Source organism: Erpetoichthys calabaricus, chromosome 2, assembly GCF_900747795.2.
Source record: "Erpetoichthys calabaricus chromosome 2, fErpCal1.3, whole genome shotgun sequence".
NCBI lineage: Eukaryota > Metazoa > Chordata > Cladistia > Polypteriformes > Polypteridae > Erpetoichthys > Erpetoichthys calabaricus.
In genome coordinates this window covers 270,372,350-270,397,735 of record NC_041395.2, presented here as the reverse complement: position 1 = coordinate 270,397,735, position 25,386 = coordinate 270,372,350, and the positions used below count along the sequence as shown (strand labels likewise).

Here is a 25,386-nt window from a genome sequence, read left to right as displayed (position 1 = left end):
TAAAAAGAGTAATACAATCATCACCCATAAAGCGGATAGCAGACGTGACGTATTATATGTGTACCAGATTTCAAGTCAATAGGTGAAACAGTTTGCAAGCTACAGGTGATTTAAAATCCTGGACAGACCAACGAAAAGCCACGGTAGCAAATTATACAAGAAGATTTTACTGTTTAATTATTTATATTTATATGAAATGTGCTTCTTATATATTACTTCATATTCTCATATGATAATGATGTTAATGTTGTTTATATTGATTTCTATGTTATTGTAAGTGCATCTATGTGTGTATATGTATGTATGTATGTATGTATGTGTATACATATATATATATATATATAAAATATATATATATAAAAAATATATGTGTATATGTATATATAATATATCTGTATATGTGTGTGTATATGTATATATATATGACAGCAACACTCATAACAATGACAACACAATTACATTGACAATCATGTTACGTTATTTTTAAAATGTTTCCTTTACTTTTTCATAACCTCTTTAACACACTACTTCTCCGCTGCGAAGCGCGGGTATTTTGCTAGTATATATATATATATATATTCATATATATATATATATATATAATATATGTGTGTGTGTGTATATATTGCGGGGAACAGGCCGGACACAGAAAGGCAGACATTGCATTTGTCACCCAACACACATGTTTATTTACAAATATATTTACAACAGTGATCATGCACAACCCAGTGCCGCAGCACCAATCACCCCAAAGTCCAGGCCTGCTACACAATGCCTTTCTTCAGGTCCTGACCGCCTCCACTCCTCTCCTCCAAGCTCCGTCCTCTTCCACCCGACTCCAGCCATCAAATGGGTTGAGGCGGCCCCTTTTATAATCACCCGGATGTGCTCCAGGTGCTTCCTGCTTCTCTTCCCCCCAGCACTTCCAGGTGTGGCGGAAGTGCTGAGGTCCAGGGCTCCAAAGTCATTGGGGTGCCCCGAGGCGGTGACCATGGGCCCCTACAGGGTTGAGCTTCAAAGCTCTGTACCCGTGGTCCCCATAGGTACCAAGGCGGTCACCCCACATGCTCTGGGGACGGCGTAAGCCCTCTTCCGGTCCTCTGGGGCGTCCCGGCTGGGTAGCCCCCCCCAGCCACCTGCGACAATATATATATGTGTGTGTGTGTGTGTGTGTGTATATATATATATATATATATGTGCCTGTCTGTCATCTGTTTAGTCAAGAACTACTGGGGCTAACACCTTAATCTTGGTCTTTTTCAAAAGCTTATAACATGATACACGGTGTCAGACAAAGAATATGGCTAGTGGCAACCTCTGCAAAGTTATTGCAGTTTTTGTTAGTTTGCGTCTTTCTTATGGCAAACTGAGAAGGTGACGGGGCAAAAAGACATCTGCCGAGAAGCCAGTTATGTGATTGGAAGAAGAATGACAACTCTGTCATCCACTAAATGGTAACTGCTGGTAATAACATATGACTGGGACTAGAACCTTAATCTTGGAAGGACCAGAATTCCATGTGTTTCTAGTTACATTTAAGAACCCATTCTTTGTATAAACATTGCTTGGTCAGCAGTTAGGCATTTTTTTCTCTATTTTAATGGCTTCCTCAATGAAAGCAGATAATTTTGTTTTCTTTTTCTACTGCACAACATCTGTTTGTCCATTTTCTATTTCTTCTTAGTCAATTATAGGATTGTGAAGAACTAGAACCTATCCCAGCGTTATCATTTACAAAACAGGAAGCAAGCATGGAAGGAATGCACATTCCCATGGGGTCAGTTTTGTGAGAGCAGTTAAAATAAGACTCACTGCTTTTGGCTAAATCCCAAGAACCCACAGTAACTCACATAAATGTACAGAACATGCAAGCCTCACCCAGGTAGTTACTGGATCATGAACTGATGTCCTTGTACTGCAAGGCAACATTTGCGCTCACTGTGCAAGTCAGATTTTTGACAGGCATATCTAAATTGCTCAAAATCCATTTGTCAAAACCAAGAGGACCCAAAACTACCACTTGGTACCCCCAGGATGGTGATGGTGACCACTAAGAGCTGAAACATAACTCCTCATCTATTTAAACACAACACAAAACCCTACTTGTTAATGTCCTTCAAAATTATTTCTTGTCTTCGGTTCTGGGATTCCTGGGAAATGCTCTAAGGCAGAGATTGTATTCTGGGGTGCCAGTAAAGTGAACTTTTCTCCACCTTGTTATCTGGTCTTTTATGCTTCCTATCAGGGGTGTAACTGGAAGGGGAAGTCTTAAAAAACTCCTTATGGTTCTTTCTGGTGGCAGCTATTTGCAGTGTGCACCCCTGTAGCCCCAGGGTGGTTAATGCAAGGAGCGAGACCTGGTAGTGACAACGTGTTGAAGAAATGTTCCGGGTTTGTGCTTTCATGTTGTGATTCTGTTGATTGCATTAATTTGCGTATTAATTTTATTTTCATTTCTGATGAATTTAGCTTTTTAGCAATTTGGAATGTGGTGCAGTAGTTTAAGAAAACTGCAATCAATGAAGACTGGTGCCCCATTCACAATTTATGTCATTTTTATTATCACTCAAGTTGACTGCAATGCCCAGCTTACAGGAGGAGCCCATTGTCTGAGAGGGTTTCCAGCAAATTGATATTTTACTTGATGCTGCTTGAGGCTTTGAAACGGCTCTATTGTCTGTGCTGATGTTTTCATTCTACAGGCTCACTGAGCCCTTGCGACTGCTGTCACTTGATGTCTGCCCTAGATTGCTAGCAATTTATGATTCACATGTGCAGGGTTTGTGAATTGTGAATGTGTATAATAGTCCTTAAAGATGCTTTATTTGAGCTCAGAATTAAATGACAAGCAAAAAAAAAACATACAATAGAAAATCTTTTTATATTATTAGGATGGTATAACTACACACTTCATAATTACTCATACTAGCATGATAGATTTTATTGTACAAATATTTGCTTTCAACATTTCTTTGTAAGTGTCAAGCTCTGTTTTATTGTATATTCATTTATCCATTTTCCAAACCTGCAGTATGGTGTTGTCTTCCAGGCTGCGTCAGACCCTAGGCATTATGTTTAATTAATTACATGACATATGACATAACATTGCTGTAAAAAAAAAGCACTTGAAGCCTCTGTTCAGTACTTGGTTGGTATGCCTTCTTTGTAGAGTTTGCATGTTCTCTTTGAGTCTGTGTGGGCTTCCTCTGGAAACAAGGCCACAATCACCCAGTCATTTCAACCAAGTTGATCCAATGTTATGGACATAGGGAGGTTAAGACTATCCTGAAAACTTTGGGCATGAGCTACTAACCTGTCCTAGATGGGCTGCCATTCATTGTTAATACACACTCATGCAAACCTCGCTTTCAGAAAAATATGGTCACCTACTACATAACTGTTACTCTGTCTGTGGACACTCTAAACATTAATGACACCCATCAAAGTCATATGGATAATCGGGTGTGGCCACCAGGGGTTGCACCAGCTCCCCAATCTCGACACAAAGAGATGCAAGGCACAAGTCCAGCACACACAAAGGCTTTTTATTCAGAAAACACCTCAAGCAAGAGTTTCCCACAGCAATAAGCACAGTCACAACAAGCACAATAATAAAACACTCAGCACTTTTCTTCTTTCCCTTTGTCTCCTTTCTGTCTCTCTCTTGGTCGCTGCCTCCTCCACACCTCCATGCAAGCTTTGCCCACCTCCTCTCGACTCCATGATGTGAGGTAGGCAGTCCCTTTTATTTTAGCCTCCACAGAAGTGCTCACAATTTTTCTGCACATGTGGTTTGTCAGCACGTCCGTGTGAGGTTGGAAACCCCATGACACAGGGACTCCCCAGTCTTGCAGTTCCTCCTGGTGGCCCACACATGATTCAACAGAGCTGCCCAATCACCCCCCTAGTTTGCAATATCTGGCATTGCTCTGTGAGCACCCATGTGGGAACCTTGGTCCACTACCATCTAACATCCTGGGGGCAATAAATCACTGTGTAAGCTGTCTCCCCCTGTCCTTACCTCCTAAGGGTGTCCCGGCCAGGTAAGGCTGGTATCTCTCCTTCACAAGGGGATGGTGGTTCTATTTGAACTTTGGCATTTCAGAAGAGAAGAAGATCTCTAAAACTGTTTGGAGGTAGCTCTAACCACTAGCAACAATTACACTCATCATCCAATCCACTGTTGCTTCATAATTGCTACTTTAAGATCATAATTGGCAACAAAAACAAATGTACAAACTGTAAGCAAAATGATTAAATACAAAATAAAGCAGAAGGAAAGAAAATACATAACATAACCCTTAAATCACAGTACACGGTGGCAGACTGACAGTATGAACTGATAGTAGATATAGTTGCATATGTTTGAGCTTTCAAAAACTCTACAGCTACTGAAATGGCAAAGGTTAAAGCACAGAGTATGACATTTAACACAAGAAATTCCACAGTCCATGTACCGTATATACTCGTGGATAAGTCGGGGCTTGATTTTTACCGTATAATTTCTGGTATTTTATACTGTCGGTCGTATAAACCGAATGCGGGAAAACTCGCGCTATTGGTCCAAGAGATTATGATATGTTAACACCCAGCTGAGAGTGTAAACCTCGGGGCACATTGCCTTTTTTTCCAATGTATTGTGCCAATGTGACCACACGGTAATACCCAAACTATTCTGATGCAACGTTTGCACTGATTTGTGTTTTTTGTATCTCACACCCACATACACCTTTATTGTAAGAGCATCCCTTATCTACGATGGAGCGTTCAATCAGAAGAAAATATGAAGCTGGTATTAAATTAAACATCGTTGAAGTAGCAAAAGAAATTGGTAACTGCGCTGCTGCGACAAAATTCAATGTGTCTGAGGAACTGGTGTGAGATTGGAGGAAGCAAGAAGAGGAAAAAAAATTAAAAATTAAGTGTTGTATTTTTCAATGGGCGTATAAGTCGGTGTCTGATTTTATGATCGATTTTTCGGGTTTCGACTTATATGCGAATATATAGAGTATCTTCATTTTTAAAGTTTTTAGTGAAATTCAAAATAAAAACAGTTCATTCAAGTGAAGAGGAACATTCCAAATCACATAATAAAAGAGAAAAGCATTTATTTGTAATGTTTCAGTCTCAGGCTTTTGTATCTTTGGATTCCTCTGGGTGCTCCTGTTTCTTCTTATGATTCAAAGACAAGCAGGTAAAGTGACTTGGCAGTGTTGAATAGGCCCTAGTGTGTGAGTGTGTGTGTGTGTGTGTGCGCGTGCATCTCTGTGTTGACCCTGCGATGGACTGGCCCCATGTCCAGGAATTGTTCCTGCCTTGTGCCATGTGCTTGCTGGGCCAGGCTCCAGCTTCCCTACAACCTTGCTCAGAATTGAGCAGGTTTAGAAAACTGATGGATGGGTGAATGTACTGTATGTTACTACATTACTACATGACAATAATGTACACATTACTATGTACAGACAGCAAACTGTATGCACTTATACTTTGCCATTTGCAAAGAAATACTTAATCTGAACTTAATTTGGTATTAAATTGAATTAAGTTCATCTGAATTATAACAAAATATCAGGTATGATCCATTTACATGTTAGCTTACAGGAGATAAAAGAGAATTTTCCCTTATCTGTTTATGTATTGTATATATCAATGCAACACCTTATATCCATCCATCCATCCATTATCCAAACCGCTATATCCTAACACAGGGCCACGGGGGTCTGCTGGAGCCAATCCCAGCCATCACAGGGCGCAAGGCAGGAACAAATCCCTGGGCAGGGTGCCAGCCAACACCATATATTTTATCTTAATTAAACAAATGTTTATTTGAAGTTAAAATTAACTTTCAAAGAATGGCTCTTAGCATCCATCCATTCCATCCATTTCTTAACCCATTTATTCAGGGCAGGGTCATGGGGTAGCTGGAGCCTATCCCAGCAATCATCGGGTGCAAAGTAAGAACAATCCCAGAAAAGGATGCCAGTCCATCAGAGTGTAAATACACAGACACGCACAAACCCCTCACATACACACTATGGCTAATTTGGCATTACCAGTTCACAATGCTTTTGTACTGTGGGAGGATGCCAGTTCTCCCAGCTGCAGTCAGATGCAGAGAGAGCTTGCAAACTCTACTCAGGAAGGACCTGGGACATGAACCCTGGTCTCCTTATTGCGAGGCAGCAATAGCACTATGCCACTGACCTTAGAGTAGAATCCTAAACAGTCCATTACAGAATAAAGACTGACATAGCCAATTATTATAAATAGCCTCATTCATTGTTTAATAAATGAAGACTTTGCATGTTATTATACATGCCCATGGCTGTAACAAATTGAAAAGAAAAACTATGAAGTTTTAAAGAAGCAAGTGCTGGAGTAATTAAGCAACCATTGACCATTTATTTCTTTTGCAAGAAGTCTTAAAAAAGGTGTCCACAGACACGGCACGAGTCCTAGAGGCACTTGGGCTTTTAGGTAACAGTTTGCAGCCTGCTAGTCCATCAGGCCATTGTATTGCTTCCATATGCAGCTAACCCTTTAACTTGCCTCTATGTCATGAGAAGTGTAATTATGTTATTGGTAGTGGCCTACTAAACATACCTGAATGGCATATGGAAAAGCTGAAATTAAATCATGGAGTGATTGTGATAATCCTTGTTTTAAATAATGAGGACAACCTCTGGGGTACAGACAGAAGCGTTCTTTAGTTGAGTCCATTGATTACCAAACCAGCAGTATGCCACCTTTTCACCAACTGCTTAACTGTGAATTTCACAGGAGCTTTCACAATGGGATATTGTTCTACAAATACCTCTTTTGTCAACTAAGGATCCTGTTTGAACATGGAACTCCATAACTGAAAAATATGTGTTTCCACTGAATACTAGATGTCTTCTCTCTAGCATGCATATGGTGTAATGGAACTAACAAAACGTGCACTTGGCTTTCTAATATCGTTAGCTGATCCAGAGCAAAAACCTTCTCGTGTTCAAGGTTCCTTTTTGTGTGCCATCCTGTACTAATAGTTTTAGGTGGTTCAGTATCAGCAGTTTAATAGCTAATAATAATGCTAATGCATGCAGAGTGACTAAAAAGCGTATATTGTTGTGATCACTGCTCTTAAAATACATTACATAATGAAGCATTTTAACTTCATGGACTAACCTTCACACAGCTACAAACAAACAATTTTAAAATGTAAAATAATACAAAAGAGGGTGTACCTGGTAAAGAGAAAGATAATAATTTTATAAAATGTTATAAAAAATGACATATTGCTTCAATGAATAACACATCAGCGCTTTCAAGTCACGGTCCCCAAAGCTCCTAATGTGAACTTGTGTACCCCCATTAAACTATTGATTAAATTATACCTAAAGGCTTCAGAGTCCCAAAGCTATTGGACTGATGAATACCAAGGGGTAAGAGACCTACTGACTACCTAACTAGTGCTGCCTAGCTGTGGCGACTGGCATTAGTGTTGGTTGTGTTCCCAAACAAAGAATGAAGCACTGAATTTTTGAGACAGCTAAGGCCTAATACTCCTTTTAGATAGCTCATGTCAGCATCAGTACTGTTGTCCTCTATATTGACATGGGTCTTCTTGACTAACCAGGCAGATAGGCAATTGGATATCAGGGACTTAAATAAGGGAGTGCAAGGGCTCGCATAGTAAGGTTTAATTACAAATTGGGTACCTGGTCTCGCTCATTCCCTCTGCACAAATTGCTGAACCTGTATTTCTAAACTGGGTTGCCTTGAGTAGTATGGATGGATTAGAGCTGAGTGACCTGCCAGTGAGGGTTAACTACTGTGACGTTTACACAGCAGACTGGCATGGCCTCTAGTGTGTTACCCAGAAAGCAGCTCCAGTGTATTTAAGTGGTACAAAGTGTAACTGAATTTACTCCATTATGAAATCAGTCTGACCCACACCTCACCAGCCCCAATGATACATGTCAATAATTCTAACCCGTGTGGGGTGTAAAGATGCCGCCAATAACCAAAACACCTGCCTCTTCTCCTTTCTGCCTGTTATTCCTTCATTGAATTCTTGAGGTCTCTCCGTATTGTCACGATTGGGTCACAGAGTTGCACAGATACACACAGGAGATTCTAGAGACAGAAAGAGTTCAATTAAAAGTATAGAAAATCTTCCTCTTCATAGGGGCGCGCCTCGGCAGCGGGAGCCCCAACAGGAGAAGAGAGACAAGGCAGTGAGACAAAAGGACAGCTACTGTACAGGCTTTTGAATGTTCGAAACACCGTGCGACATGCAGATCACATGGCACGGCAGCAGCTGATCTAGCAAAGAGGAGGTAAAAAACTGTATTTGTTTCCCATTGAATCACCGTTTAAGAGGGCTTCTGTCTCCTTGGGTTGTGTTCAGCCCCCCATGTTCACAATATACATTACATACTCTCATGGTAATTGTGACTTGTGGTCTGTCAATACTTCCTGTAGTTCAGTTCTTTGTTTTCTGATCAGCACCAGGATATTTAAATGTTCTACTGAGACTCTTCGTATTTACCTGTGGTCTGTTGTGATACGAGTTTAATCAAATGATCGACAATTCAGTAAAGAATTAACTTAACAGGTTTGTTCTTGATGGTCTTTGTAAAAGCAATGAAGGAAATTTAGGGTTGTGTTCACCCAGTTTACTTGAAGGTACATCAGTAAAAAAAGCTTTTGCATTCCTTATTGATAAAAGATGCACCTTTGAGCTTTAGTATAGTTATTAAATAAATCTAGCACCTATAACCCTGCACTGTAATAGAGAAAACTAAAGGACTAAAAGCAACAGTGAAAAATGGGGAATGGATCCAGCTTGTGCTCAGACTCAACCCATATACTTTTCAGGTTCAGTCATGGAACCCAATGCCAAAAAGGTAAAAAGCCAAGACGGTGTGAAAGAGAGCTTTTTGGAAATTTTGTTGTACACTACAATTACTACAGAGGTGCTCTGAGATTATGGTAAAGATGGGTGCTGAGCAGGCAGTCAGTTTATTGCAGAGACTACTCTCCTATGTCCCCTTCCTATTTAGTTGAGCCTATAGCGCTTCATAAGAACTTCTAAACTACAGACTTATCTCTGTCAAGGCTCAATATATACAAACATACAAGTGCAGGTCTAGGTCCTGTTTATGCCCACTCTCCTCGAGTCCGTGTGTTTTCTTCATTATATTGTAAATTCTCCCTATACCACATCAGCATGCCTGTCGATTTAATTGGTGACTCTAAATCGGTCGTCTGTGTCTCGTGATGTAAAGGCTCCCAGTCTGTTGTTTGTTTTGCATCTAATGCTGCCATTTGAACTAGACAGGCAAATTAATATATTGACGAATGGACTGGCCTGATTTTTTTCTGGTATGAATGAATGTGACTGTGCCTGTCTCTATCAAGAAATGGTACCTTGTCCAGGGTTGGTTATTCCTACCTTGCACCCAGTGCTGTCAGACAGACAGTGATTTCCCACAACCAGCTTAGAAAAGGGTGGGGAATGGATAAATGGATAGTGACCTTGTAATAGAAGAATGAATAGGTGAATACTACAGAACTTCCGTCCTCTTTATTATTCTTTCATACCCCATACACATACAGCCATAAGCCACTTTATTCTGCAGTTTAGTTAAAAGTAAACAGGGGTGGGGGTTGATTTGTTTTCAGTTCTATTTTTTGTAAAAATTGATCTGTTTGTATGGAATGATGACAATAAAATCAATAAAATTAAAAAAAAAAAAAAAGTACTGCTCTGGCAACTCAGTGTAAGCCTATAGGATAACAACATTTGACCAACATAAACCTCTGAAATTGGAAGTGTGCTTTAACAAAGACAAACATTTCTGTCAGTCATATAAAAAATACTGCACAGAATGACTACTATTAAACAGAAGGTGAGAAAAAATAGGCGGAATACCACTTACACAACAAAGGAAAGTGAAGCTTTTTATTGGCCTGCGTTTGCTGCTCATTGAAAATCTCTTTGTGAGTGGGCTTATTATGTAAGGAATTGTCTTCAGTGAAGGTTGATTGATGGGCAGAGCATCGCTAATTGTTTACCTCGACCCAATTCTTGTGTCAGTTCCACCAGAGTGTGTGGCCGCCTGTGGCTGCTGCCCATCTTTTCATCCAGTTCCTTTATCAAAGGTCAGTAATTTAAATAATTATTTTCAGGAATTAGACAGTTTGTGTCAATTAACTTTCAGATAGATGAGTGAGAAATTGTTTCATACATCCATTTTCTCTGCTTTTTTGTGTTTACAGTCACAAGGAGCCAGACTCGGTTTTTTATGTCATATATAAATGTGTGCACTTACATCCAGTGATGATTTTTCCAGGTGTGTGCCCATCACCTGTTAAGCTCCTTCCGTGTCAATCTACTTAGAGTCCTTTGTAGTATCCACCCACCAATGAATCATCTTTTTTCAGCATCAGAAACAGATCAGATCCATCAGCCACTCCCGGAAGGAGACATTCACGCCTGGCCAATTCAGAGACACCAATCAACCCAACTGTCATTTTAAAAAGCTGTCAGTGAATCCACTTCAACTGCTTGACGCAGTAGTTTGATCCCTTCATATGAAGGAGTACTACATGGATTTAGTCTAGATTACTCTTCCTCTTAATTTTCACTAGTTCCCAAAAGTACATGATTGATTATTTAATTGAAAGACGTCTTCTCTGTCAGCTTTATTGACAACTTGGATTAGGACCCCATATAGACTTTTCTTTTGAGGATTCAAGCAGTTTAACTTCCTTAGCCTGTCAGAACAAGTTGTGTTTTTAATCTAGGGATGCTCTTGGTTGCTCTCCTCTGCTTGTTGTATTGATTTTTAGTATGGTGACCAGAACTGTGCTTAACATTCTAGACATGTTGTCATTAGCACAGTGTAGAATGTTAGCATAATACTTCTAGATTTATAATCAACAGTCATTTTCTAAACCGCTTTCTCCTGAACAGGGTCGCAGTGGTAGCTGGAGACTATCCCAGTTAGCATAGGGCACAAGGCAGGAACAAATTCTAGACAGGGCAAACACACACACCAACCACAAACTGAGACCAATTTAGTATAGCCAGTCCACCAAACTTGCATGTCAATGAACTGTGGGAGGAAACCTGAGCACCCAGAGGAAACCCATGTAGACACGAGGAGAACATGCAAACTCCACACAGGGAGAACCCAGGACATCTCCTTACTGCGAGGCAGTAGTGCTACCACTGCACCACAGTGCCACCCATAATCACCTATGTTTACAATATATTCTAACATTTTATTTGTCTTTTCCCTTTTAACTTTATTGATTTTATAAATGACAATTGAGACAGATTAATCAAGAATATAGCCAGTGCTACATCTCATACATTTTTATTTTGTTTCAAACTCAAAACTCCCACCCAGTTCAGAAAGTTACGCAGTTGGAAATCCCAGAATGCATTTGTCCCTCTTATATATTAAGACATCGCATAGGTTAACAGAGGCCCAGTTTGTGTACTAAAAATAAAGTGTTGTCAAATTTTGAAAAAGCGTTGGACTCTTTGTCATAGAGAAACCTAGATCTTTAAACACAGATTTCCCATTTGTACAGGGAAGACCATAAGCTTTATTTTCTTCCTAACTTTTTCCCTTTTGGGAACTTTACTTAGTGACTGCACCTGTGCTTTAATAAAAAAAAGTGCCACTGGGAGGCATTTTCAGGACTTGGTGCATATACCGTATGCAAAGTTGCTGCCTATAGGTGGTTTATTTAGTGACTGCACGTGCAGTTTACTCCATCCTGGGCAGCAGCAGATACCTCAGTTAATATCATAATAGAATTTTTATGACAGAATGTGGTCCCATTACGTATTATTCCAAATAATGCAATCAAGAGGATCTACAGTAATTATAAATAAAAAAATGTATGGCAAATAAGCAAAGAATGCAGGGTGTTCTGAAAATATATGACCTCTCATGATATACTCTTGATAGCATGATTCACAGTTTGAATTTTGTCCCAGATATGTTTTGGATAGTCTCGGTCGTGATAGATGTTTGTTGAGATGTACAATTTTGAACTAAATTACTTCCTGCAGTCCCACCGTCACGCCCTATTGGCTCGGTGTCTTGAATTCCCTGTCTTTGATCCTCTCTGTCCAAATTCCTCTCTCTCTCTCTCGCCTTCTATTTTCTTTCTCATTATTATTATTATTATTATTATTATTATTATTATTATTATTTCTCCTTGACTTTTCCACGTTTTCTCCCAGTCCAACCGAGCAGAAATTGTTCTTCTTGGGTACCATCGCTGACAAACTGGCACTGGCCTCTCACTGGAAATCACTCTTTTCTTTTTCTGTTTACTTTTAGAAATCTTCTTTCCATAACCTGACTCTTCTTGCATAGAGGATTAATTTAGCGTCTGACCCCAACATCAGAGAATGGCTTTCAGTCATCAAGCTTGTTACCTTTCTTTTACTGTCTGGCTCTGGACTGCTGCCCTCTTGGATTAGACACATAGGCTCCATTTAGTCATTGTGTCTTTTTTATTGATGACCCTCAAAGGACTTGGGAGGGTGTCTTTCGTACATACAGTTTCTCTTTATATTTCATTTATTCTCTTCAATAAAAATGTAATCATAAAATACCTTCACCCAGATCACACCCTCTTTGCATAACTCCTGTCCTCCATTTATCAGCCAAGACTGTCTAGCTGCCATTTTACCCCTTGGGCACATTTCTGAAAAATGAATAGGTTGTATAAATACAACCTCCAAAATCTTTTCCACAGTTTCCTGCATATATATTAAATTGCATTTTTGAGTTGTTTGTTTTCTATCCTTTGACAGTTGCTGTCATTTATCATTTTTAGTCATATTTACTGGATTCAGGGGTGACCACAAAGGAAATCAACAATAGGATGTCTATGCTCCTTCAATCTATTTTATGGTTCACTCATTCTTTAAAGCTCTTATCCAGCTGAGAGTCATGCGGAAGTGGAAGTATCTGGTACTAGCCTGGAACAAATCCTGGATTGGCACCAGTTCATTATCATTATTATTGTACAATGTTTTTTTTTACAGTTATAGACAGGCAGGTTAAATGACTTTCTCATGGCCACATAGTGAGGTGAGGTTGAAGCAGAGAGTCCAATTTGTTATTTGCAGTACCATACTTACAGTAGATATTGACACATACACACACCTACAATCGCTCTTACTGGGGCAGTTAGCACAGACCGTTAGCCTGATATGCACGTCTGTTGGACAATCCTGCCTTTCCATATGACAATAACAGAAAGCCAGAGGCTTTGCAGCCATCATGAGCTGCTTGACTGAAATCAGCCATGAACAGAATGCCAGTCCATCACATAACATACACTGATGCACAGACTTGCACTCATTCATATACTGTATGATCAGTTTAGAGTTGTCAATCAGCCTAACACACACATCTATGGGATGTGACAGGAAACCCAGAATGCCAAGAGAGAATGAGAACGTGCAGTGACCAGGAAAGAAGTCAAACCCAGATCCTAAGAGGTGTCAGGCAACAGTTCTAACCAGATAGACACATCAAATGTAACAAACAGCATCTTGATAAAAAATGTACTGAACTGTAAGGTACTCCAGAAAGAAAGGCACTGTATTTAAAGAAAATGCTTTAGTGCCAGTGAGACAATTTATCCTACTGATGCCTATTTCTTTATTAATAATATGTACCGCTGCTGCTTGAAATGTGCATCCTTCATTTATTTCTAAAATGTTCAAAGCACCTACAGAGCAACAGATATATAACAAGGTATCCCAGTGAGGACCTTCTACTCGAGAGCCATTTGTATCATATTCTCATCAGGGGCTGGCACCTTTAAAAAAAGCCTTCAGAATAAAATCACAAAGCATAACGCTAAGCTCAATTAGGAGAGCTATGGCACGGCCCTTTAATTAAACAGAAAGGTAGGTAAGAGCCTCTAATTACAAACTGGCTGAAATGAAAACCTCTACTTACTCATTGGGTTACCCACAGATCAAATTTGACAACTGGCATGCTGCATTCTCTTAATCACGCCTGCAAAAAGGCTAATTTACACAGGTTATTGTGTAATTATCCAAACAGTTATAGTTCCACTGAACTAATCGCTAGAGAAATTAAACAGTCTAGGTTAATAGACTTTTTCCCTGATCCTGTTTCCTTTTTTTCCCCTTTTTTTCCTTCAACCTGTCAATCACAAAGGCTATACAAACAATTGAGTTACTGCAAATATAAAAGATAGATCTCAGCAGCACGTTCAGAAGATTAAATAATTTGTTATTTTCCACTATACTGACAGCAGAAAATGAAGCCTAATAATAACACTTTGTACAACCAGCTAATACATCCTGTTTCCCTCCTAATTATGTGCCTTGTCTAGCACGTTAGGAAAATTTGTGTAGATAATCATGTGGCCAGATCGATGTGGTACACACATCTCAATCCCTCTACCAATTTGTTTCATGTGCTTGGCTTTGTCACGCTTTGCAAGAAAGGTCAATTAAGTACTGTGTACGCACCAAGAAGCACGTCTGCAGGAGCCATTGGGATTTAGGTAAAATATTAATACGCATGCTCACTTGTTTTCCTTTTCCTTTGAACCCCTTAACTCTACAAAAAAGGAAAATTGTTTTTAATAGCAACACTAATGTGCTCCAGTTTCAAAGCAGCACTTAGATTTATATATCTATTTTTTGATCCTGTTAATTCACTGCAGGGTTGTGTTAGTTGGAGGTAATCGTCAGTCCAACACATTGCACTAACTTCCACTGGCCAGTTTAGATTTGTCAGTTACACCTGGTTTTGATAGGATATCCCGCACATAGCTACAATAAGAACAGAACCGAAGTTACCAAAGCTGTAGTACGACGCACTGTTGCATCTCTGTGGCAGTTAGATTTAGGACTCATTACTATCAAAGGTGTTACAAGCAGTTGCCTAGAGCAAGTCACTTCTAAAGGTCAACAAGGATGAAGACAATCTATAAATCCATGTCCCAGTCTCTGGTACCATGGGACACAAGTGGATGTGGAGATAACTGAAGAAAACCAGAGGCTTCTCTGCATCTAGTGCAAGTGTGGCGCTGCCGCCATCTCTCAGCAAATGGCTGTGTTATACCAAAATTAAATAAATAGTAAACTTCAACATATTGTACAATTTTTATAGCAAATCCAGCTATGTCATTTTAATCAATTTTTTTTAATTTTCCATGTTATGCTCCATTAAGTTTTTTGTCTAGAAAAATATTGCAGTTTTTAGATAGATAGATAGATAGATAGATAGATAGATAGATAGATAGATAGATAGATAGATAGATAGATAGATAGATACTTTATTAATCCCAAGGGGAAATTCACATACTCCAGCAGCACCTTACTGGTACAAAAAACAATATTAAATTAAAGATTGATAATAATGCAGGTAAAAACAGACAATAACTTTATATAATGTTAACGTTTACCCCCCCGGGTGGAATTGAAGAGTCGCATAGTTTGGGGGAGGAACGTTCTTCTCAGTCTGTCAGTGGAGCAGGACAGTGACAGCAGTCTGTCGCTGAAGCTGCTCTTCTGTCTAGTTAGTTGTCTAGTTAGTTTTAATCAGTATACATCCATTTTTGTGTTAAATTTTCTTTGTGCTTGAGCTTGCTAGGCTGTTTCCCAGTTGCTTATGCAAGCCCTAGGATCCTGTTGTGTACCATTGCTCCTGTGCGCATATGTAACCTAAACGTTTCAGTTCTGCCTTGGGGCTCGAAAGACAGAGCCCTTTTAAGGGACACACTGATTGTTTGTTTCTCATTGACAGTTTTAAAGAGTGTGAACTTGCTAATCTCATTGCCTAGTTGTCATTATTACGAATCCCATCACTGTACTTATGTACAATACAATTTAGAACTTTGTACAAAAAATTGGAAATTTATCAACATTCATTTGCATTGCTGCATTTTGGTATTAAGTATTTGATGTTCAGATATTTGATGCTGTATCCCAAAATAATTTGTAGACAGTAGTGTTGCACAGTATACTGGTACTAAAAAAGTACAACATTTTGAAAACAGTACTATACCATATAGTACTATAGTATTAAGCTAATTTCATTTCTAGAAGTTAATGTGTTCTTCATACTGTCACCTCGCTCTCGGACCAGGAGGCCCTCCCCTGCCCGCACCCCCCTAAAAGCAGTGTTTATATATGAGCACACTCTGAACTCCAAGGGCCCTCCCCCCACTCTTCATTATAATAAGTATATATCATGGATCTTGAACTCCAGGGGGGAACCTACTCCCTGTTATAATATATGGATATCAAGACACTCGATTTCCCAAGCAGGAAAGCTTAACTAAGAAATTGTGAGCTTTGGACGGACTCTGGCAGCACCGGAGGATGGTGTGGCAGTCGAGTTACCTCTGATCCCTGATGAGCATGTGAGAAAGCTAGTATCTGTACCAAATTCAAATTTTAGTATCAATCCAACACTACTTGATGAATTTTCATTTTGTGTTTTTATGGCATAATTCAGGGTACATCAGACCATCAGTGGTGAGATTGTGAAGGTCTGCATCTCTCCCTCACTGCCTTTCGTTACCCATCTTCCATGACTCCTTCCATGCACCACCAGTAATGAATCCCATACCTGCACATTCTCACTGTTCACCTGGGGGCAGAGGCAACTGTGCTATGAGCTGAACTGATCCTTCCCGAGATCATCTGTAGCCACGTTAAGCATAGAAGCGGATCTTGTAAGTACTTTTCTTTAAGTGCTCAGTTGCCCCTGTGTTTCTCACACACATTCACACCGTCCACACAGCTTCTCAAGATGCTTCTAACCCTTCTAGCAGAATCTCTCTTTCTCTCCCAGGTTATGATGGATCTATCAAGTGAAGTGAAGCTGAGCTGTTGGATGCAGCATATTGAGAGCAATGGTCCTCAATAGGAGTATAAATTAAACTGCCACAAAGTAGAACATAGCATGTTTTATGGGTATAGCAAATATAAGTAATGCAGAATGATAAAGGGAAAATTTAGAGCAAAAAAGAAAAGGACTGAAAAAAGAGTGGGAGTCAAGTGTGTAGATACTTGGAGCTGAGTCACAACATCTGTTAGCCCCATCTATTTCTCTGCTTACTCCAATTCAGCGTTACTGAGCCTTATCTGCCAGTATCAGACGCAAGGAAAAAAATGAGGCCAGATCAAGATGCCAGTCCATCACCGTTTCACTCCCAAAGAGCCAAATATCAATTCACTAATTAACCTAACAGCACATCATTAGAATGTGGGAGGTCAGCAATGGAGACATAGGAAGAACATATAAAACACTCACAGAAAATACAGGAGTCCAGGTGTGCCAGTGACAATGTTGTGATAATGACCTTCCCAATGCAGGACATCTGTTGCTTCTGATGTTGCCAGCAGAAGACTATAGTTATTAGGGAAGTTTAAAGGTAACCATTTTGGAAACGTTTCCTGAAGTTTTGTTAGCCTGTAATAAATATTCAGTGTTTGTTTCTGCATTTTTTTAAAGTGATCAAACGTAATATTTGGCCCTGCATAGTTAGTGTGCTTTAATGAAAGATCTACATTGGAAGGTATCTAATATTTATATTAAAACCAGTCAGTAATGTTTTTTGTGGCATTACTGCCAGTGGCACTATAGTTAGTTTCCATATTTATAATTCCATACGGTGTGAATTTACCAAAATATATGCAAGATGCAATACCACTACTGTGCATAAAATTTTTTAACTTTGAAAGCTTTGGATGGAACTCAAAATTCGTTCTTTCAAAGTCCTAAATGCAAATTCCAAATTTTCTTTTCTCCTGAGCAGTGGTTTGATTATTATTGGTACAGTTAAAATTCACCTGTTAACACTAATTCATGCTCACAAAATTTCATAAGAACTAATTGTTGAGTTACTAGACACAAAACCTTTCCCAAAAACACATCATATCCGATGAATTCAGGAAGTTTTCAGATCCCTTCATTTTTTTCTCATTGTTATGTTACACCCTCACACTAAAATCGCCTAAATTCATTTTTCCCACATCAACCTGCACTCAGTACCCTGTAATGACAAAGTGAAAACAAAACTTTAGACATTTTTCACACTTAATAAAAATATAAAAAATGAAATATCAAATTGACACAACTTTCTGAATCCACTTCGAAGTGTCTAAAATATTTTCTAGGAATGGCAAAATGCATTTTTCCATTGAAAACCCAAAGTTGATTTTTTTACAAAACAAAATGCAAAATGGTATACTTGTCTGAAGCATACTATAACTGTATGACTAGAAACCTCATTTTGTTTGACCAAATCATAAGGTATTACTGCACTTTTTGACAAGGCACAAGGTCTTGGTTTGTAATTGAAGCCTATTTGTTATGAGATGATTTAAGAGAATCTTTGTATAGAAACAACAACAGCAACATGTATACATACAATGGTGCATAATTACGATTAGCGCTTACCCGTTAGGTAACACATTCCACAATACAACATTAAGACAAAAAGATGATGTTAAAAGTAACACCAACGTACAAACTTTATTAATCCACTCTAGATTAAAATGACACAATGGCGTCTGGCAGCACTGCAAGCTGACACAGAAGTCCTCGGTGAACTACTCTGCATGCCCACGTCTTGCCCCGGTTGCAGTCCCGCTCACCCCATAATCCTGCAAGTATGTATCTTTGCAGCCAAGAGTGCAATGTTAAGTAGGAGGGGCAATGTCGAGTGGAAGGGGACATATGCCCATTGGATGCCCATTACACTATAGTTAAGATAAGGGTTGTGGGAGGGTCAGATGTTAACAGCCCCTAAACCCCTCCTATTCAACATGGTAGTCCCTCCCACTCGACATTACCACTCCTACTCAGCGTTTAGCTCCTGGCTGCAGCGATACCCTTCTCTAATCCTGCGCAGAGGGCACACTCCACAGATGTGGTAAATGGAACTTTCCACTGATATAAAGAAAGAAAGAAAACACTATATAAGCTGTTGTCCATTGCATAGCTAAGAGTAAAAATGTCTAAATCAATTCAACAACAACAGCAACAAAATCCTACATGGCAGAAAAGCAGTGGAATAAAGCTGCAACCTCTTAAGATAAAGTAAGTAAATAAAGTACAGCGAGTGAGCACCCCAGGGCTGAATATGCAGGCATGTGGTTACATTCTGAGACAGTCAGTGTCTATTTTGGTTTCAATTTGATTATTCACAAAGGTAGAATTGATGCAGTTTAGTGAACATGATTTCAAATTAACTTGATGTCAGTTCAGATAAACAAACAAACAACTCTGCAATCCAAAAAGTATAAAGATTAACCTGCTTACTGTTCATAAAATCACAACAATGATGAGCAGGAAAATTAATCAAAAGAGAACAAATAGCTGTGTCACTTTTCATTATATAATTGGGTATTCTATTACATCTGTCCATCCTGTTTATCTGTAAGTGTATTTTATTATGTGCTTATTACTATCTTTGATTATTGAATTGCCTCTTTCGTCACATTTTATTTATTAAGTAAGATATTGTTATTAATTGATCTTGATCTTTTGGGTTTACATGTTTCCCATTTTTAACAGGCCTTATACTGTAAATCCTTTTTCTTGTTTTTCTTTGGAATTATATTTGTGGACTCATCTATCCAATTTTTGTTCTTTTTTGTTTAACTTTCGCACTTATCCTAAATTGGTGTAACTTTAGATGAACAGACATCCTGTGGGGAGGTTTCGTTTTGACAACGTTATTTAGAACACCAACAAGCAAAACATTTAATTCTTTCAAGAATGAAATGACAAATGACTACTTCTGCTCAGAGCAAGTAGGCAGTGCAAATATTTAAGTGTATTCAAATGATTTTTTTTATTAATTATGTATACATCCTTTTTCAAACACACCTTATCCAAATTCGGGATCTAGAAAAAACAAAATCTAGCAGAAACCAGCCCTAAATGGGAAGTCAGCTCACCACAGTGCCCATTTCATGCACCCCCTAACCCCCCCACATTGGGCAAATTTAGAGTCAGCAGTCAGTCTGATCGCATATCTTTGGGTGTCAGAAGAAAACTCTGAGAGATCATGGAAATGCACACTCACAAAGACTCTGCTTAGATTTGGTCCTCCCTCTCTCCTGGTGCTGTGAGGACATAGCACTATCCACCGAGTCATTGTGCAGCCCTTTTCATTTTACTATTCTCATCTTTATTAATATAATTAATCATGGCTTGAACATAAACATTATGTTGAAGAATTACTATCATTTTAGAAGATTAACAACTACTGTACTTTATTGCCTGTCATGTAAAAAGCAGCTTCACACATTTGCCTATTTTCTTCATTTCTTTTTTTAGAAGGCCACATCAGGCAGTTTTCTTATTTTTCCATGCAATTATGAATCATCCCATCATATCCCAGCAGGAGCCTTTTTTATTATACAGATCAGAGGCTTTTTATCCATGAAAGAGGTGCTTTCAGATAAGCCTGCTTTGCTGGAGTCTATACAGTAATATCACTTGACAGAAATATGGAAAGTTGAAAAAACTAAAATTATAATTTGACGTAAAGTTTATGCTGTTCAAATGTTCAGGGTTAGTTCTGTACTGAAATACAACTACTTGTCACAAGTAAATCAGAGAATTTCATTCTGGGTTTTGACAACTGGTTTATACATTATAGCTAATATAAAATGATGAGTGTAGGTGGTAGGTTAAAATAATTAGCAACTAGTTTTTTTTCTTACAGAGATTATCTTTAAAACCTGCATGTATTTTCTCATATAATATGTATAATACATACACGTGAGAGAGTAGACCTACTGCTCTATGCACATTGGCTCAATGGTTCCTGAGCATTCTTTATTTCGGGTTTGCATGCACTCCCAGTGTATGTGTTTTCTTTGGGCAAGTGGATTTCTGCCCCAAACAGAAGGTATGTGTGGCTGGTTACTCTTAACTTTGTTTGAGTAACTGAGGGTGTGTATGCAATTGTGCCCAGTAATGAGCTGGCATTCTATCCAGGGTTGTGGCTAAGTTGTGTTCTGCCCTGCAGGAAAAGGCTGTAATTAAAATTAAGGTCAGAAATTACATGGATGGATGGACAGATAAATCCTGTTTATTTATGTGTGCACAAGTGACCAATGATGGGTGATTAATAGAGATACAGTACACACATTAAGGGTAGTTTTGTATAGTCGTACAATAATTAGGGCTCCCTGGAAGTAGTTAAAAGCATAATTCTGAGAAATACTGAAAAGCAGCACTTACACATTTCCGTTTTTGTGGAAACAGTAAGTGTTTATTTCTCTGTCCCTTTAAACATATTTGTTGACTGTATAAAATGGAAGTACTGTATGTTATGCAGCTCGACCACTAATGATATCACTCGCATTCTCATTAAGTAAGGAAGGACATAATGAAATTCTAGTGGAGCTAGCAGACAAAAGTGTAGTGGCCTGATTAGTCACTAGGGCTCTTAGAACAGCGGTCACTCAAGACGCTCCTTACTATTCTGGGCAGCGAGTCTCACCTCTCGTATGTAGATTTAATTACACAGAGGAGCACCTTCAGTAACAGACTGAGACAACCTCTATGTGGTCATTTCTACCCTCAGACATCAGACTCTATAATGAGTCACCCCTCGACCAAGGTGGTCTTGTTCCCTGAGTGCTGAATGATACTGAGCTTGTCTAGCAAACATCTTAACAGACAATGACACTATGTGCCAGTATACTGTGCCAATAACTGGCATCCTATGCTGTGAAATTGTAACAGATACCGTAAGTATTTGCAGTTGTAATCACTTTACACTTATTAAATACTTACTCTTTGTTAATCTACTTATAGATAATTTCTGTTATATGTATATTTTTACTTTGTTAGCGTAGTTAAGATTATCATCATTTTTGTTATATGTATATTTATGCCCTTTTTTGTTCTGGTGGTGTAATCCTACAATTTCATGTGGGATTAATAAAGTTCCTAGCTACACTCTGAAGGGAGACTTTGTAACTCTAGATTTGTAGAGATGACAGGACATAAGGACAGACATGATCTAGAGAGGTGAGAGTGATACAGAGACAAATTTATGTATATTTAGACAGATTTGAAAACAGATGAATGGATGCATCAGTGACCAGTCCTCTGCATATTTCTACTTGTTTCAGGAATATAAGCATACACTTGTGCTCAGCACCCTAAAACATACATAATGCTACAGCTTTCAACTAAGCAGCTTCTTCATGGGAATAAGAGGAAAGGCAGCAATAACAGATGTAGGACGTGACAACATAATTGTAGTCACAGATCCAATGATGGTAGGAAACAGGCTAGAAGATGGCACCCTTTCTAGCAGTTTATGAATGGATGGAACATGTAAAGCATGCATTGATGTTCATTAGATTTCCCATCAATAGCTGTGGTAATGGTTTTCCTGATATTTATTAAGGGAATGATAATCTGAGAGCTACAAATCACTAATCTGTTTGTCTTTATTTCTTTGGAAGAGTTTGTGTATGTTATATGAGCTTATTTTTCTTACATTGTTCATTTTTGTGTAATTTACCTTTGCATCAATAAAAAAAGAACATTTTCCCCAATAAATACCAGGATATCTGTCTTTGAAAAAATCCTTAAGTATTTTTTTAAAGAAACATTTTGTCTTAATGACTATTTCAATGTGGTCTAATTTTATCACATTTTTGGTGAAATTGGTGAGAAGTTATCTTTTCATATTTGTTGCTCTTACATTTTCACAGTTGACAAACATTCCTTTAAAGGGAGTGTTTGATGCCTAAGGGCAGCTAGCTACCATGTAATTAGCAGGCCTGCTGTTTCTGTTTGTCCATCCATCCATTTTTAACCAGCTTATCCAGTTTGGGGACACTGGCCCCTGTCATTTCTAGTGTAACTGAGTTATGAATCTCTTTTTGTCTTTTTTGTGCCTCACTGGGACATCTGTATGATGCTGTTGTGTCACAGGTTGTATTAAGGAATCCAGTTTCCTCTAACTATTCAAAAGCTGTTCTGCCAGGATGGTTTTTTTTTTGCTGCTGAGACAAGCTCCAACTATCTTTGAATTTGAACTGGTTTCATATTCATGGTTGTAACTGACTCAGACATGCTCTAGAACCCCGTTATTTGAAAGCAGCCTTTGAAAACGAATGGGTTGTATTTATCTAATCATCATTTTGCCCGCGTGTTTAACCCAGTTCAGGTCACAGGGGTGAGTGCCTATCCCAGCAGGCACCAGAACCAGATGTGATGCCAGTGGGCCACAGAGTGGAAAGTAACCAGCAAGTATTATATTGTCTTGATTGACCGTAGTCTGCAATGTATCAATAGGCCATCTTAGCTCTAAAACTATTTATGCAACTAAATCATAAAAATGGATGGCTTCATCATGGGTTCACCTTCATGTAATTGCAGACAGTCCAGTAAACACAAGTATGAAAAGAAAAATAACAGTCTTTGGACACAAAAGCAGAGGATACAAATTCTTGACAAATACCACAGGGTGACAGAAGGCATTAGAGAATCTCCTGAGAAGAGCAAAAAACATGTATTTCTGGTCTTTGTGGGTTTACTAAACAAATACTATGCCACTATTTTATTTCCAATTTTGTAAATGTAGGAAAGGCAAATTTGACTCCAGACTTTTGTTTCAAACAACATAGCATTTTTAAATTTACTTAATCCTAATTTCGTGTCACTTGAGGCCATAGCATATCTTGGCAGCATCAAGTGCAAGTAAGAACCAAACCTGGACAGTGAGACAGTCTGCCACAGGACACATACTGTGTCTACAAGCCTCTACTCACACGTCATCAGGAGGTGGTTAAAGAGCTGAAGAAGGAAAGCCCATACAGACATGAGGGGAATGTGCAGACCTTGCAGAGATAGCAACAGGATGTTGGATTTGTTTTTTTTTGTTAAACATTTTATTGAATTTATTAAAATCAAATAACATTCCATACAAGCAAGTCAGGTTTTACAAAACTAAGTTCAAAACAAATCAACCCCTACCCATGAGAAAGAGATCTAGGCAAACAGAGTAAAACTTTAATAGTAGGATAGATAAATAAATAAAGGGAAGAGAATCCGCTGTTGGATTTTAACCCAGGAGGCTGGATCCTTGAGGGCACTACAGCGACCTTCTGCACTCCTGTGCCCCCTCATTTTAAAATAACATTCTCAAATCTGCTTAATCTAATTCAGGGTTGTGAAGGCTACGGCCTAGCTGTGCAGCACTGGAGATGGCCCTGGGCAGGATTCCAGTCAATTACAGGACACGTTCATGCACAGACTCACACAGGGGCAAATTTACCAAACCTGCATGGGATTGTGGACGTGGAATGAAAACTCACTTTAAAATAATTCCATAATAAAAGTGGGGAAACAGGCTTTTTACTGTGTGTCAGATACCATTTGTACATGAATGCCCTTTGAAGACAGAAAATAAATGATGAAGTTGTATGGTGGAAGGGATCCCACTGAAGTCTCTTTAAATCACAGCCCTCCTGCTGTCCCTTAGGATGTAGAAAACTGATAAAGAGGAGCAGAATTAGCTTGTTAGCCACATATGTATCTTGGTACTGTAGCTCTTCAAAAATACAGTTAAGGTATGTAAAGTAAAGCAGCTGCTAGCTATTTTAGCCCTAGAAGCGCTCACCAATGGCTTGGGTTTACACCCAAAAAAAAAAAGTAGACCCAGGGCATAGGTGAGGAGGAATTACCAAATATAATAACTGCCAGTCCTCCTATGTAATTTTCTCTGATTACTTGCCTCTCTACTATGTACTGTAGATGAGGGGTACATTTGATTCAAAGTCATTTTCCTTTGATCATTCATCATTTTATATTCTAAAGCACAAACTTCTAAAAGGTTTTTTTATAAAAAGAGAATATTTAAAGAATTACAAAACTGAAAATGGAAAACGAACTGCACTCACACTGACACAAGAGCCCATTTGGATTGTCAAATAAACATGGCCGCTCCCACTCTGTGTTTGCACCAAAGAAGAGAAGCAAGCAGTGATCCGCTTTTCATGGGTTGAAGGTGTCCCAGGAGCTGAAATCCATAGAAGGCTTTCTCCACAATCAAACTGAGATTGTATTTTATCACTGTGGACTAATAATTTAAAAAATATTCCAACAAGTGTTAAGCACGAGGAAGGAGAGGGATATCTGTTTGCTTCCACTATCAATGACAACATTGATATAGCCTGATTCTAATGAACCATTGAGGATTTTGGCCCCTAGTACATCTTTAGCCCAAAAAAGCAAGACCCTGTTTGCTGTTCTTCTTTGGTGCAAACAGAGAGTGGAGTGTCCAAGTTTATTTCTGGAAACTTCTAGAAAAACTTCTAGAACTTTATAA

The 25,386-nt window shown here is 38.8% G+C and overlaps 2 protein-coding genes across 2 annotated transcripts in view; both read left to right on the top strand.

The window, feature by feature from the left end:
• LOC114644829 (protransforming growth factor alpha-like) overlaps positions 1-25,386 on the top strand; it is a 157,908-nt gene that overhangs the window by 48,149 nt on the left and 84,373 nt on the right. The window lies entirely within an intron of this gene.
• Positions 1-25,386, top strand: part of tbata (thymus, brain and testes associated) — a 50,702-nt gene that overhangs the window by 11,347 nt on the left and 13,969 nt on the right. The window lies entirely within an intron of this gene.